A 16,055-nucleotide genomic window follows, 5' to 3' on the forward strand; every position below is an offset into this window, starting at 1 on the left:
AAAATGTTTTTTAGATGGCATCACAGCCCTACTTTTAATTTTTCATGTCAGCTAGGTACAACCTAATGATAAAACAAACAGACACTTTACCCATTGGGCAGAAATGAGATTGGTCTGGTTTGCTGACACGCACATGCATCCACATACAAGTGACAATGCTGAGACACGATTCACTCTTCTTATCATACATGCAGATTCTCCCCAGCCAGATGAGAATACAATTCTCATGCCTGTTGGAGAGAGAGATGGAAAGGTGTAATCCTCAGCACCCCCCACCAGTGATGGAGTGCAGCACAGCATCCAGTCCCACTCTCAGGTAATGTACTGATTACAGTTCTGAGAGAAAGCAGTCTTGGATGTGTTATGTCACCAGAGATGAGTTTTTTCAGATTTTTCTGAATCTCAATATCCCTCTTTTTATCCACTTTGATTTTCTTAATTGAACCTAATTTTTAAATCTTTAACTTTTACTAAAAATATGCTAAATAGATGTTGGAAAAGAAGAAATAAGGAAGGAAACGCTACTAGGCCACAGTGGTCGATATAGTGTGTGTGTGTGTGTGTATATATATATATATATATATATATTTTTTTTTAAATGTCCTGACTTTTTATGCTGCAAAGAACTTTTCTTCTACAAGGTGTGTACTCTGTGAAACTGTTGGTAAGAAAAGGCAGCACAGGCAAAAAGTCTTTAAGGGATCAGTTTTGGGGGTCTCCCTGTACTCGAATGGCTCAGAGTGGTGCCATTAACGGCACACATTACACTGTGGGAATGAAGATGAAGCATCAATCTGCATTTATGGCATTTATGTAAAAAAAAAAAAAAAGGTAACGCTTTAGAATATGTAATACTTGTTAACTATTAACTATGACTTTTCCCTCAATAAATTCTTAATTTGCTGCTTATTAATAGTTAGTAAGGTAGTTGTTAAGTTTAGGTATTGGGTACGATTAGGGATGTAGAATAAGGTCATGTAGAATAAGGCATTAATACATGGCTAATATTCTAGTAATATGCATGCTAATAGATGTAACCGTAAAATAAAGTTGCAGAGAAGAAAAAAAACTTACTCAGGGTTTTGAAGTACAGAGCAGCAGAGTGATGAAGTGAACAAGTACTGACAATGAACTAAGCACACACACATACAATTCAAAGGACCACATCCGTTCACCTGCTTACAGACGTATCTAGATAAAAAAAAACACTAAATTCTAGATGTTCTAAAAAGAGCTTGAACATTAAAAATCCTCACTAATCTGGGATCAGTTATCTAGTGTGCAAGAATGTTTTGACCCTGAATGCTTGGTGTTGTTTTGAACTCCCTTCAAGGTGAAACAGCCTACTTATGAATAATGAAAATCTCTTGCTGCAGATGTCTGTTACGTAAAGAATCACAGGGGTCATTCAGAGGTTGAGAAGTACCAGACGAAGACTTGTCCTAGCAGAGATAAAAGTGTGGGTGCATCAGCCTGAAAACTGCTTTACAAGGCTTTCTAAGTGACAGCCTGGGAACTGTGTTCTCTTATTGAAGCTTTTTTAAGCTGATTTGTCTGGCGCTGACAGCCAAACTCTGAATAGGAGGGTTGTGTGTGGATGGCTGCCTGCTGCTGATTTAAGCTTTATGAAATTGGCTTTATTTGAATTGCGTGGAATATTTTCTTCACATGTAATAAGATCTCATTTGAACTCAAATGCCATCTTCCTTAACTCTACTCTACTACTAAATTTGCTATCTTAACACATACAGGCTGGTGAGATTAAATCATTTCCAAAGCATACTGGGAAATGGGAACCCCCTGGACCCTCACAGGAAGCTCCTAAGATCACTTCATCACAGGAGTTGCGCAAAAAGACACTCAGAGCCCTCAGGTTCCCCTCGCAGCTCTTCCACAAGGCAAAAGTAAAGGGCTCAATAAAACTCCTAAAACCAAGATGGCACCATACAATTGGACCCAGAACAGGTGTGATTACAGAGTCACTAGATGATATTCATTGAGCTAAACTATTAAGCTTTGGCTGTTCTACAAATTTTGGTAGATATACTGTACACTACTGTTCAAAAGTTTTGATTTCTGAAGGATCTATTGACACTGAAGACAGGAGTAATGGTTGTTGAAAATTCAGCTTCACCATCGCAAGAATGAATTACATTTTAAAATATTTTCAAATAGAAAACAGTTATTTTAAATTGTTATAGTATTTCAGAATATTACAGTTTTGTATTTTTAATCATATAAATGCAGCCTGGGTGAGCATGCGACTTCTATCAAAAACCTTTAAAAAACCTTAATATTAAGATAGATTTGCTGCAAATTATGCAGACACACAATGTTGTATGAGTGGTACTGTATGTGAGAATTAATGGCTGAAATATTCAATGTCTCTCCTAAAGAAGCTGTGCCCTTCAGTGTGTGGCCTACTGGTTCTGCTGAAGAGGTATTTGGATTCAGAGGGAACACAGGACAGACCACCAGAGAGGGTTCTTGTACCTCAGACTAGAGCAGGCACCAGCTTGGGCCCAACAAGACTACACACAAAAGCAGGATGTCTTTACCAGGTGTGTATGTGTTTGGAGAGGAAACGAGAAGAGACAGAGAAAAGTATTTACATGTAACTGCTGTCCTTATTGTGTCCTTGCTGTTTTTCTGTCACAGATGGCAAGTAGCATTAGTTATTGGTTTTCCTTTTAAAGGGATACTGTTACAGATGTAATGTGGAATTGAGTGTAGATGAGGACATTTGTGGATGCTGTAGGTGATATGCAGTGTGTTTTACTGTGTATCTGTATGTCTGTGCGTCCTTCGAGAGATGCTCATGCAGATGGTGTGTGACACAAAGCCATTTGTATGCTTTAAAGCTAAAGACCTGCTTCGCACAGCACTGGAACACTTCAGCAAAGACTTGACCTGAAAACAAGGTGGCACACACATAAAGTTTTTATTTTATCTCTGACCATTTAAACAGTTACCATGTTATATAGAATAGGAACTCAAAAGACTACATTGAAAATCTTTTTTCAGCAGGATATAATCAATGTAACAAATATTTTATTTACTATTTCTAAGTCAATGATTAAACAAGCAAATATGTGACATTTTGTTAACTCATGTAAACTTATGTTAAAACGATGACGCTCTTAAAATCATGCTTAAAATCAAGAGAGAAAAACTGTTTAAATGTTAACATTACCATTAAATATAGATTTTTAATGCATCTAATTTTTAAAATGTGGTAATGTGGGTAATATTTTTTTCTGTGCAGTGTTGGGGTGTCATGTGATGGATCCTCAGATTGCAGCATGGTTGTTAGATCCTGCCGATTCTGCGTCCTGCTTTCAGACCCTGCTTTCCAAGCACTACTCGCATTCAGTTATGTCCACATCACTGCAACCTGTGCTTGGGCAAGCCAAGGTCAGATATACACATTTGATTCTACAAATGGTGTTCAGAAAAGAAAACAGTGGTGTGTCTGAGTTTCGACTTTGAAATTACACTTTTACAGTGGCATTGTGCCTTTCTTTACTGCTCTCTCAGGTGACTCAAACTTGTCTCTCTTATACAATCTAATGGTGGAACTGCATAACAAGCGTCAGGTAATTTAAAATGAAATCTTTTCTAAATAAAGCATTATGTACAGTGTTTCTCAATTTTCTCTCAAGCTCTCAATTTTCTGTTTCTTTGTCTATAGACTCAGGGGCTGTGGCAGCTCTATTCTGGCATAGAACAAAAGATGATTCCAATTTTGGCAGGTCTGAGCAAACAGATTCTAGAGATAAAAAGTGAATGATTTAACTCAGAATATCATTGCCTTTCCCTGATCTATTTATTTCATGGTACAACCCAAATTCCAGAAATGTTGGGACATTTTTTAAATTTGAATAAAATAAAAACTAAAAGATTGCAAATCACATGAGCCAATATTTTATTCATAATAGGACATAGATAAAATAAATGTTTAAATGGACAAATTTTACACTTTTATCCACTAAATGAGCTCGTTTCAAATTTGATGCCTGCTACAGGTCTCAAAAAAGTTGGCATGGGGGCAACAAAGGGCTGAAAAAGAAAGACATTTTGAAAAGATTCAGCTGGGCGAACATCTAGCAATTATGTTAATTAATAAAACGGATGTCTTAGAGAGGCAGAGTCTCTCAGAAGTAAAGATGGGCAGAGCTCTCCAATCTGTGGAAGAGTGCATTCAATTATTGTGGAATACTTTAAAAACAACGTTCTTCCATTTCAAATTGCAAATGCTTTGCATATCCCATCATCTACAGTGCATAACATCATCAAATGTTTCAGAGAAACTGGAGAAATCTCTGTGTGTAAGGGAAAAGGCAGAAGACCTTTGCTGGATTCCCGTGGTCTTGGGGCCCTCAGACGACACTGTATCACTCATCGGCATGATTCTGTCATTGACATTACTAAATGGGCCCAGGAATACTTCCAGAAACTACTGTCGGTAAACACAATCCGCCGTGCCATCAGCAGATGCCAACTAAAGCTCTATCATGCAAAAAGGAAGCCATATGTGAACATGGTCCAGAAGCGCCGTCGAGTCCTGTGGGCCGAGGCTCATTTAAAATGGACTGTTTCAAAGTGGAAAAGTGAACTATGGTCAGACGAGTCCAAATTTGACATTCTTGTTGGAAATCATGTCCTCTGGGCTAAAGAGGAGGGAGACCTTCCAGCGTGTCATCAGCATTCAGTTCAAAAGCCAGCATCTCTGATGGTATGGGGGTGCATAAGTGCATACAGTATGGGCAGCTTGCATGTTTTGGAAGGCACTATGAATGCTGAAAGGTATAAAGGTTTTAGGGCAACATATGCTCCCCTCCAGACGACGTGAATGTCAGAAAGACAATGCAAAACCACATACTGCAGCTATTACAACAGCATGGCTTCGTAGTAGAAGAGTCCGGGTGCTGAATTGGCCTGCCTGCAGTCCAGATCTTTCACCTATAGAGAACATTTGGCGCATTATTAAACAAAAAAATACCTCAAAAACGACCATGCACTGTTCAGAAGCTGGAAACCTATATTCCTAAAATGGGACACCCAACACCAAAACTCCAGAAACTCATAACCTCGATGCCCAGACGTCTTCAAACTGTTTTGAAAAGAAGAGGAGATACTACACCATGGTAAACATGCCCCTGTCCCAACTATTTTGAGACCTGTAGCAGGCATCAAATTTGAAATGAGCTCATTTTGTGCATAAAATTGTGTAAGAAATTATGATCCGCACTCACAAGAACAGTCTTCTTTTTCCGTTTAATTCAACAATCATCACCAATGGGGAAAGACACAAACGTTTCGGCTACCAAGCCTTCCTCAGTGTGTAAAGCAATTACATCCCTCCACCCACTTTTCAAATTACCAATTGTGTCGACGTCATCATATTCACTATTACATCACACTACACATCCGTGACTATAAGAATTATCAAGGATTATTCATTTATCACTATTATACAGGCCTACAGTTTAAATAAACGATCAACAATATATCCTCCACCAATTAACTTTAAATAGTATAACAGTGGAAAATTCAATAATTAGAAACATCAGAAGTACATCGCCATAAGCAATTATGGTTTTCACACTGTAAATACTCCAGATTTATTATATAACATCTTAAAGATGAATTCAAACAATTCTAGTACATTAAAAAAAAACAGAAAGTTCTAGTTCTTCATCCATACCATTTGGCATCAGTGATTTTAAGTTTATGAATCCAAAATGTTTCCCGTTTCAATAGTTCTTTATTTATATTACCTTCTCGATGTGACCCAAAAACCTCTTCTATTCCTATACATTCCAATTGCTTGATGTCGTGTCCCATTTCATTAAAATGTCTCGCTACTGAAGAGGTTATATCTCCTGCTTATATCTATATTATAGTTTGTATATTATATTATTATGTATGTTAGATCTATATGTCGTCGTATACTCTATTTATGTTCATTAATCCATAATTTCAACTGACGCGATGATTTTCCTATATACATCTTTTGACAGGAACATTTTAACATATAGATCACATTACGAGTTGAACAGGTAATACAAGATGTAATTTTAAAACATTTCCATGTTACTGGACTCATAAACTCTTTACACTTTACCAATTTCCGGCATGCAGCACAGTCTCTGCACAAGAAAAAGCCTTGTATATATGCAGTCTTTTTTCTCCTTACTACATCTGATTTTGCCATCATATCTGATAGGTTTCGTGATCTTTTAAAAGTGAATAATGGACGATATTTGAATTTATCATTTAAAAATTAATCAGATGATAATATGTGTCAATATTTATAAATGATGGATTTTATTGTATTACTGTGCTCACTGTATGTCAATGAAAAATTTACTGAAAAATTTCTTTGTTTTTTTTTGGGCTTATTTATTTTCAAAAGATCATGTATATTCAATTTGTTCACCTTATCCAATGCGTTATTTAACCAACTTTGTGGATACCCTTTAGAACGAAATCATTGAAATAGCCGTTTTACCTGTTCCTCGAATTCATGTTCAGTACTACAGTTACGTTTTAATCTATGTAATTGACTGATCGGTAAACTACAATTTAAAGGAGCTGGATGATAACGGTCAATAGATAATATTGTGCTTTTATCCGTTGGCTTTCGAAATACTGTTGTATGTAATGACTCATTGATCTTTGTTACTTTAATGTCCAAAAAATTTATGGAATCACAGCTTTTTTCCATTGTGAAATTAATTGATGGAATTTTCGAATTAATGAACGACACAAATGAATCTAATTCCTGTTCAGAACCTGACCAAATCATAAAACAATCATCTATATAATACATCCAAACTTTAATATTTGACTGAAATGGAATGTTGTTATAGACAACATGATCTTGTTCAAATTTACCCATACATAAACTTGCATAATTTAGTGCTATTGGAGTACCCATCGCTGTACCTTGCACTTGCAAATAAAAAATAGTTCTTGGTTAAGACTAATGTATTAAGGTCCACTATATATTGTGATGGTACTCTGCTGTCATCGTCTTTACAGTAAAAATGTAGTGCATCCAAGCCATCCCCATTGGTGATGATTGTTGAATTAAACGGAAAAAGACGGACTGTTCTCGTGAGTGCGGATCATAATTTCTTACACAAAGTGACACGGTGCAAACGACGTTGTTGTGCATAAAATTGTACAATTTCTCGGTTTAAACATTTGTTATGTGTTCTGTTGTGAATAAAATATTGGCGCGTGTAATTTGAAAGTCTTTTAGTTTTAATTTTATTCAAATTTTTAAAAAGTCCCAACATTTCTGGAATTCGGGTTGTATAATCAAGTAAATTTTTACTTTTTGAATGTATGTCACTGGCATTTCTTTTTCCATCATTGTATGCACAAACACGTATATGTTGTTTATCATGAAATTTTGAAATCGCACAAATTATACTATTTGAATTTTGACAGTTGTTTCAGATGCTGTCATATGCATTGTCTTGCTTAATCATGTAATTTGTGAGTTAGGCACTGGAATGACATTGGAATTATATTTATTTTAATATATTTGTCTAATTCTTTAGTCACTTTATCTAAAAAAAACTAAATTGAATAAAACTTTAGTACAGCACATTCATTCTTTATATCTTTAAATTTACAGACTTTTTTCACAGTCTGAAATTAAATGATATTTAAGAAGGTAGTTATATATCATTGTCTAATTAATTAGATTTAGTCTTGCATTAACAATAAAGCCAATAATTTTGACTTGCTGCATTAACATTGTTCCCTCTCTCTCTCTCAGTAATGGAAAGCTATAAAATCCATGTGGACAAGGAGGCCATGAAAAATACTTCAGAGTTGCTAGGGGTAAGAGTGTGTATGATTCTATTATGATTCTATGAACAGCCATAAACCGTGATTTTCTCAGGTCTGTCTTCCCTAAGGGAGAATTGAGCGATATTGTGTGTAGTTAATATTAATGACTAGATCTGTAAATCTGGAGAGTAGATTACTAGAGAGTAAATGGCCATCTTTCTGACTTGGCCCTCACATCAACTGGTTCACCGCAGGGGTGTGTTCTTTCCCCCCTCCTCTATATTCTGTACACTAATGACTGCCGCTCTGTGACTGAAAACCGACACTTTGTGAAGTTTGCTGATGATACGGTTATTTTCAGCTTATTGAACAATGAGGAAACTTCTCACGGTCATTGATCACTTCGTAACATGGTGTCAGGATGCCTTTCTTGAGCTGAATGCCTCTAAGACCAAGGACGTGTATTGATTTTAGGCACAATGTCACTAACACTGAAAAAACTAGTATAAATGGTCAGGAAATAGAGGTTGTTACAGAGTATATGTATTTAGGATCTATTATTGATGATAAGTTGTGTTTCGAGTCAAATACCAGTTTGCTATGCAAGAAAAGCCAGCAGTGCCTGTATTGCCTGAGGAAGCTGGCAAAGTTTAATGTGGACAAGACCTTGTTGACCCTTTTCTATAGGTTCTTTGTTGAGTCGGTTGTTACCTTCTCCTTAATCTGCTGGTATGGGTCCATTACTGTACAACAAAAAACTCCCTTTCAAGGTTAATTAAGGTGAGCAGCTGCATCACAGGTTCTAAGCAGAAAGGTCTGGAGGAACTTTATCAGAAGCAGACGTTAAGAAGGGTTGACTCTATCCTGTCAGATAGTTCTCATCCCTTACAGGCTGAATTTCAGATGTTGCCATCGGGATCACGCTTTAAACTCCCAAAACTCAGAACTAACTGATATAAACACTCTTTTGTACCTGCAGCCATTCTGCTTCTCAATTCTATAAAGAACCATAGATAACTTATTGACTTACCATTATTGATTTTTTATTGGTTTTTATTGTTTTTAGCCATGCCGGTAAGGTAGGCAATCTCTGTATTGTGATTGTGTGTGATTTGTACTATCTGTTGCACAACGAATTGCCCCATTGGGGACAAATAAAGTCATTTGGACTTGGACTAGATCTACCACCGCTGGCATCTGCTTTCTCGAAAAGAACCATCTCCTTGCAAATCTCTTGCCTTCTCCTTCACGAGTGCACATATTGTTTTCTCAAGTGCTTTGTGTATTTATTTAATAAATTCCTGCACTCATTTCCTCCTCTTCTATCATTCTTTTGCTTTGTACATTCCTCTCATCCTCCCTCAGTTCTCTCAGAAGAAGGGAATTGATTAATTAAACACTTCAGGATTATTCTCTGTGGGGTGTTACTATACCTTCTGCATTTGAAAGTGTCCGAATGAGCAGCAGCACCCTTCTAACAAGGTTCTCTCTTGCGCTCTCTCTCTCTTTCTCAGTCTAAGCTGAAGCAGTTAGAGCAGGAGGCTCACCAGGCTGCAGGCCAGAAGTTCTTGGTGTCTAGCAGTGCACAGCTCAGACTGGTCAGTGTTTTTGAAAGGCTTTTGAAACTTTGCTAGCTATCTGCCTTGACATCATTTCTGAGCATAATCATAGATGCCCTGTGATGCCCAAAAATGTTGTCTATTAGGTAGGTTTTGTTGTCACTTATCTATTGATAGTTACTGTAATGTAATTAGAAATATTCATTACAAACCTCTCTTCAGATCCTATTTGAGAAGCTGCGTATACATGAACTTTGTGAGAATAAAAAGCTTCCCCAAAAAAATTTAAAAACAGCAGAACAACATGAATGAATGTTTTTTTATTATTATTCATCACCTATGATCCTTTACCTGAAGTTGAAAGTAGAATGTATCAGTTTCAATTCAGTTTCTGGCTTTTTGCACTCTAATTTAGCTATTACAACTACAGAAGCTGCATCCACTGCCAAAAATCATACTTCAGTACAGACAGATTAACAAAAACAAGACTGCATTTGTGGATGGCATTTTGTCTTTCATGAGCAAGGTGAGACATTTGACATGCAGAATTTTAGAAATCAAACCATGCACACTAGAGGGCAGTACAAGAGTGTCATATTTGAGATCTGTATTTTGACAATATTTCTGTTCTTTTTCCTGTGAAATATTCAATTAGGGCTCATAACTGTATTTTTAGTATTTTATATTTATCCAATGTTTTCCATTTATTTATTTTAGGGTTTTTTTTTTTTGTTTTTTTTTTTTTTAAACCTCTGTTGATTTTGAATGCTCTTTAAATGATTTAAACTGACAGAATTAACAGATTATCGTTATTTCTCTGCTTCTCAGGCGTTCATTTCTTCCACATGGAATCAGACGAGTACAGTGAACGGCAGACTGTCTGCTAAACATCCTGTGAGTGCTTCTAATTTGCCCTTTCATCTCTCAATCACATGCCTGTTTACTATTGATCTGTCCTCCCTTTTCTCTACTTCACTTTTCTAGGTATTTTGTCATGCTCTCTTTCAAACGCATACACTCCCACTATTTTTTTATGAAAAAGCCCCTCTGAGACTGGGATACAACTATTTGCTGCCCCATTATGTTGTACCACTCCTCCTCTCTCGTTCTCTCTAGTGTTGTGACAAATCAATAGATCATCTCTAGGTCTGTCTCAGGGTCCTGCATTTACTTACTGTACGATTTACACTGGTGCAACACTCCACTCACACAGAGAACACTGTCCTCTAATAATCTCCTTTCTTCAGATACATTTTTAATCCATCATTCTAGTCATTCTTTCTTTAGAATAATTGAGCTTGTCTTTATTTGGGGCTCTAAGACATCCCTCACACCTCACACTTGTCACATACATTTATGAATGATCTGTGTCTCCTTCATACTGAATTCAGTTAAGTCACCTCTGGGGGTTTGTCCATCTGAGTATTGTAACTGTAACCACTGCATTTAAAAATTCATTTCCACTGATGAGCTAGCATATAAATGAGCTTCATTAGTTACTAGGACTAATTGAGAAAAATCATCGGCCATTAATTGCAGTCTAGGGATAGATCATCCTGAGAGTTCGAATGATGCTGAATCATACTGAATAACTGTAATATTAAAGCTGAAATTCACCTGCAATTCCCTGTTCTGCTCAACTTTTTAATATTTCTGTTTCTCTGTGTTCCAGTGGGTGAGTTTAGTTTTTTCTTTATATCATCAAACCGGCAGGCATGCCCTTACAATTTTGCCTTTCGTACTTTACTTTACTTCTTTCCCTTCTCTTACTTTTTTAAAATCCTTCATGAGCAAGACTAAGCCAGAAGCTTTTAGACAATCTGGATTTAAAAAGGATTAGATTCAGTTTTTCATAGCTGATTTTTGTGCTATATTTTGTGTATTTTGTGAGCTCTTCAGATGTTAGATGTTAGTAAGGCTTTGTATGTGTATTTGATGGCTTATGTGTGTGCACTGCCGCTCAAAAGTTTGTGCTTGGTAAGATTTTATTTAATTTTTTTAAACAAATTAATACTTTTATTCAGAAACAATGCATTAAATTGATCAAAAGTAAAGGCATTTATAATGTTACAATATATTTTGGATTTTCATAAAGGCATTTCATATATATGCTGTTATTTTTAACTTTCTATTCATCAAAGAATTTTCAAAAATAAATGTATGATGGCTTCCACAAAAATATTATGCAGCACAATCGTTTTCAACAGAATAACAATATGAAATGTTTCTTGAGCACTATTTTGTCAAAAAAATTAAATATGGCATTTACCTTGATTAAGGTCTACACAGACACACTACGGCTGTGCAATTAATCGCATGTGCATGCGCATCTCATCAGTAAAGCCGGTTCCGTGATTAGTAGTAAATCTCCATCACTTGCTTTCAGATGGAACAGCATTGACTACACAGAGCCATAGTTCACTGACAAGCTAGGCAATATCGCGTTTGAACAGGCAATTAATTTTATTTTTTGCCAATGAAACCGACTGTCAGGGATAGTCAAAGTTGTGTCCAGTCACATAGGTTGTGTAATTTTAATGACATGTCTGATTCCCACAAGCAGTCAATGTTTTTTGGATTTTATTTGTCCATTGGAATTTTTTGGGGTGTATTTCCAATGTTTTGTTTAATTTGTGTAATACAGATTCTGTCCCTGCTGTTGGAGAAACTTGAATGCTGTCTCTGCTCTTCTGCAGAGGGGGCGGCTGCCTTGTTCTGATATCTTTCTATAACAAACACACTCACACTTCTTCCTCACTGTTGCTTTCTTCTCACTCCCCCTTTGCCTTTGAACACACACACATCTGCCTAGACACAAATAAAGCAGGCTGGCTGTAGCTTTTCTCAGCTTTAATACGAGTTTGCTTAAGGCAAAGCTTTTGCAGGCTTTAGAGTCATAACCAAAAAATGAGCCGCCTTTGGATCAGAATCCCCCAAGTATTCTTGAACAGAAGACCAGACATCACTTATCCATCCAGAGACATACACGGAGACATCCTTGATGATAACACCAAAGAACAGTCGAATGAGGACAGACGTCTTTCTCCTCATCTTTATTTCTTTGTCTTCTCGCTGGCTTCGTATCAGCTTTTTATATGCTATCCAAAGCCTTCTATCCTGCATTTCACAACCGAGCGCTAATCTCCTTGCATTTAATAAATAATACCTTCAGGAGAAATGGTCCTGCGAATCATGTGATGTTCAGAATAGCTGCAATTTTCATTGTTTTCTATGTCATTGAAACACTCTGTCAAGGTGTTTTCGAAGTCCAATTAGACAAACTCTAAAATAAAATAATCATGAGAAACAAGTTGTCTCCATAATGTAAAGAGTTCCCAGCTTTCATTGGATGAGTCATTGCTGTGGTAGATGTTGCTTCAGAGTGATGCATGGCTTTCCTCTAGTCATTTGAATTTGGATGCACCAAAGCATCACAGAGCTGTGTATGATAATGCTGCTTCAGGGTGTGTGACTCACTGTTTGTGTGAACTGATTAATTAGATTTTGTTCTAACACAGAGAGCAGGCGAGATTACATTTGTGTGTTAGAAAAAGAGATCAGCTGTTCCTCAGAATGTGTGAGTATGCATGTGTGATCATATGCACTTGTTGTTGCAGGTCTCAGCAATAAGGATGGCCCGCTGCCCTGTGACCAGTGTGAAACAGTTTCCGGCCAGTTGATTGGTCAGTGCTGTGTTGCAACTGAAAACTGAAACTTTTAAATTCAATTATCTTATAGCCATTGTTATATCGTATAGGATCTTGTCTGCTTGATCCTATTCCATCTCATCTCCTTCAAGCCAATTCTCCTGCAGTTGTACCTGCACTCACTCACTCACATCATTAACACATCCTTCACACTGGTGTTTTTCCCTCAGCATTTAGACAGGCTCGTATAACCCCACTACTTAAGAAACCCACCCTTAACCCATCTCTTTTAGAGAACTACAGACCGGTAGTCCCTTCTTCCTTTCATTGCTAAAACACTTGAACGAGCTGTGTTCAACCAAGTCTCTGCCATTCTCACACAGAACAACCTCCTCGACAGCAACCAGTCTGGTTTCAGAAGTGGACATTCAACCGAGACTGCCTTGCTCTCAGTTTTTGAAGCCCTAAGACTTGCAAGAGTGGATTCCAAATCTTCAATACTTATCTTGCTGGATCTGTCCGCTGCTTTTGACACGGTTAACCACCAGATCCTCCTGTCAACCCTATTGGTAAAGGGCATCTCAGGAACCGCACTCCAGTGGTTTGAGTCTTACCTCTCAGATAGGTCCTTCAAGGTATCTTGGAGAGGTGAGGTATCTAAGTCGCAACATCTAACTATTGGGGTGCCTCAGGGCTCAGTTCTTGGGCCACTTCTCTTCTCTGTCTACATGGCATCACTAGGTTCTGTCCATCAGAAGCGTGGCTTGTCATATCACTGCTATGCTGATGACACTCAACTTTACCTCTCATTCCATCCTGATGATCCGACCATAGCTGCTCACATCTCAGCTTGTCTAACAGACCGTTCTTGCTGGAAGAAGGACCATCATCTTCAACTCAACCTTGCCAAGACAGAACTGCTTGTGGTTCCAGCAAACCCATTTCACCATCCAGTTAGGCACATCAACCATAACTCCTTCAAAAACAGCCAGAATTATGATTATGATTGTTGATCAGCTGACTTTCTCAGACCACATTGGTAAAACTGCCCAGTCCTGCAGATTTGCTTTATTCAACATCAAGAAGATCAGGCCCTTTCTTTTGGAACATGCTTCACAACTCCTTGTTCAAGCTCTTGTTCTGTCCAGGCTGGACTATTGCAATGCTCTCTTAGCAGGTCTTCCAGCCAGTTCTATCAAACCTTTACAATTAATCCAGAACGCTGCAGCAAGATAAATTTTTAATGAGCCAAATAGAATGCACGTCACACCTCTGTTTATCAATTTGCACTGACTAACAATAGCTGCTTGCATAAAATTCAAGGCATTTATGTTTGCCTACAAAACCACCACTGGCTCTGCACCCCTTTACCTAAATTTATTATTTCAGACTTATGTGCCCTCTAGAAGCTTACTTTCTGCAAGTGAACATCATTTTATTGTGTCATCCCAAAGAGGCACAAAATCACTTTCACAGACTTTTAAATTAAATGTTCCCTTCTGGTGGAATGACCTGCCAACACAATCCGAGCAGCTGAGTCCTTAGCCATCGTCAAAAATCGGCTAAAAACACATCTTTTCCATCTTTATTTGACCCTCTGACTCAAGCACTCTCTCTTCTAATGCTATTCTTAAAAAAAATACTAACACTAGCTTTTCTAATCTTTTTGTATTCTATCTATTTGTTTTTTTTATTTATTATACAATTAACAAAAGCAAAAAAATGCCTCTAACACTAGCTTGCTCTATTATTTATCTATTCTATCTGTTTTCTTTTTATTTATTATATAATTTAAAAAAAACTTGCTACGTGTACTGCGTTAAGCTAAATGAGACTTGTTATAGCACTTGCATATCATTGCTCTTTTGTTGATTTTGATTGCTTCCATTGTCTTCATTTCTAAGTCGCTTTGGATAAAAGCGCCTGCTAAATGTAAATGTAAATATCTTGCAAACTTAAAGCGGTCATGACATGGATTTTGTCAATTATTTTAATATGTTCCTTGAGGTTTACTTATAATGTTAAATTTTTTGACAAAAAAAAGTGTGCCAAAATTATCATTTTCAACCCTCACTCTGAACCTCTCTCAGAAACGGCCTGTTTTTAAGGGGCGTGTCCTTTAAGGGTTCTCAGTAATCGGCCACTGTTGTGATTGGCTAATGTCATTGCATAGGAAACAGTATCAACGCCCCCTCACTATTGCATGTTTTGAGTGTTTTGACAACATGATCAAAATAAAATGGTAATTTTCAGACAAAGCAATATGAAAATCTTTTTTTTACAATTGATGCAGCTGCAGTCAGATCTAGCACTGTTTCCTCTTTCAACAAATGTTTTTTTGTGAACACCCCATGGCACAGTGCCTCGTTTAAAAAAAAAAAATACTCCGAATTCCGAACAATCCTCCTGACACAATTCGGGATGCCATTAAAAATAAACTATCCATTTGTTCCTTATGTTGGGATCCTTCTGATATCTATACAAAGACGCAAACGAGCTGTTTAAACCAAATGCATCAAAGCGAACATTCTTTCACTCTATGGTCACGTATACACTACAAATTTCAGGAGTGACAACCACATTTAAATGCAGGAGTGAGTCCTGTAAATTATCGTTCCATATGTGTACAGAACAGCACTCACTCTCTTATTTGTAACCATAGCATAATTTTGTTGTCTTGAGGGAGTGAAAGTTTAGCCGTTTGTTATCTGCCATTTTTTTATTAAAGACTCTTTTTGTCCGTTGATTTAACTAAACTGCCGCTGATAGGCATGCAGCGCTTTGTTTATGCTCGGGAGGCTGCTTTAGAGAGCGCTGTCTTGCAGTGTTGCCATGTTGTATTATTTACAAGCGCTTTAGGGATGTTGTTTGGTCTTAGGTCATAAAGATTTATGGAGTTAATAAAGTGGTCTGTCGCGGATATGAGATATTTGTTTTTTTTTTGTGTTATAGAACATAAAGCATTTGGGTGTTTTAGTGTTTTTTGTGCTTGTCAGTTTTTTGTTTTTTTATATGAAGGTCTGGCAACACTGACACTTTA

The 16,055-nt window shown here is 37.1% G+C and overlaps 1 pseudogene across 1 annotated transcript in view; it reads left to right on the forward strand.

Annotated features, from left to right (window-relative positions):
* The window catches only part of LOC306881170 (DNA polymerase nu-like), a 50,650-nt pseudogene that overhangs the window by 571 nt on the left and 34,024 nt on the right, over positions 1 to 16,055 (forward strand). The window contains exons 2-12 of the transcript in view: positions 1,377 to 1,459; positions 1,752 to 1,904; positions 2,397 to 2,561; positions 2,659 to 2,665; positions 3,266 to 3,414; positions 3,692 to 3,752; positions 7,796 to 7,860; positions 9,324 to 9,407; positions 9,591 to 9,665; positions 9,784 to 9,894; positions 10,197 to 10,262. The product of the transcript in view is annotated as a DNA polymerase nu-like (transcript). The remainder of the gene's footprint in view (positions 1 to 1,376; positions 1,460 to 1,751; positions 1,905 to 2,396; positions 2,562 to 2,658; positions 2,666 to 3,265; positions 3,415 to 3,691; positions 3,753 to 7,795; positions 7,861 to 9,323; positions 9,408 to 9,590; positions 9,666 to 9,783; positions 9,895 to 10,196; positions 10,263 to 16,055) is intronic.

The sequence above is a fragment of the Barbus barbus genome, assembly GCF_936440315.1.
Source record: "Barbus barbus genome assembly, chromosome: 2".
NCBI lineage: Eukaryota > Metazoa > Chordata > Actinopteri > Cypriniformes > Cyprinidae > Barbus > Barbus barbus.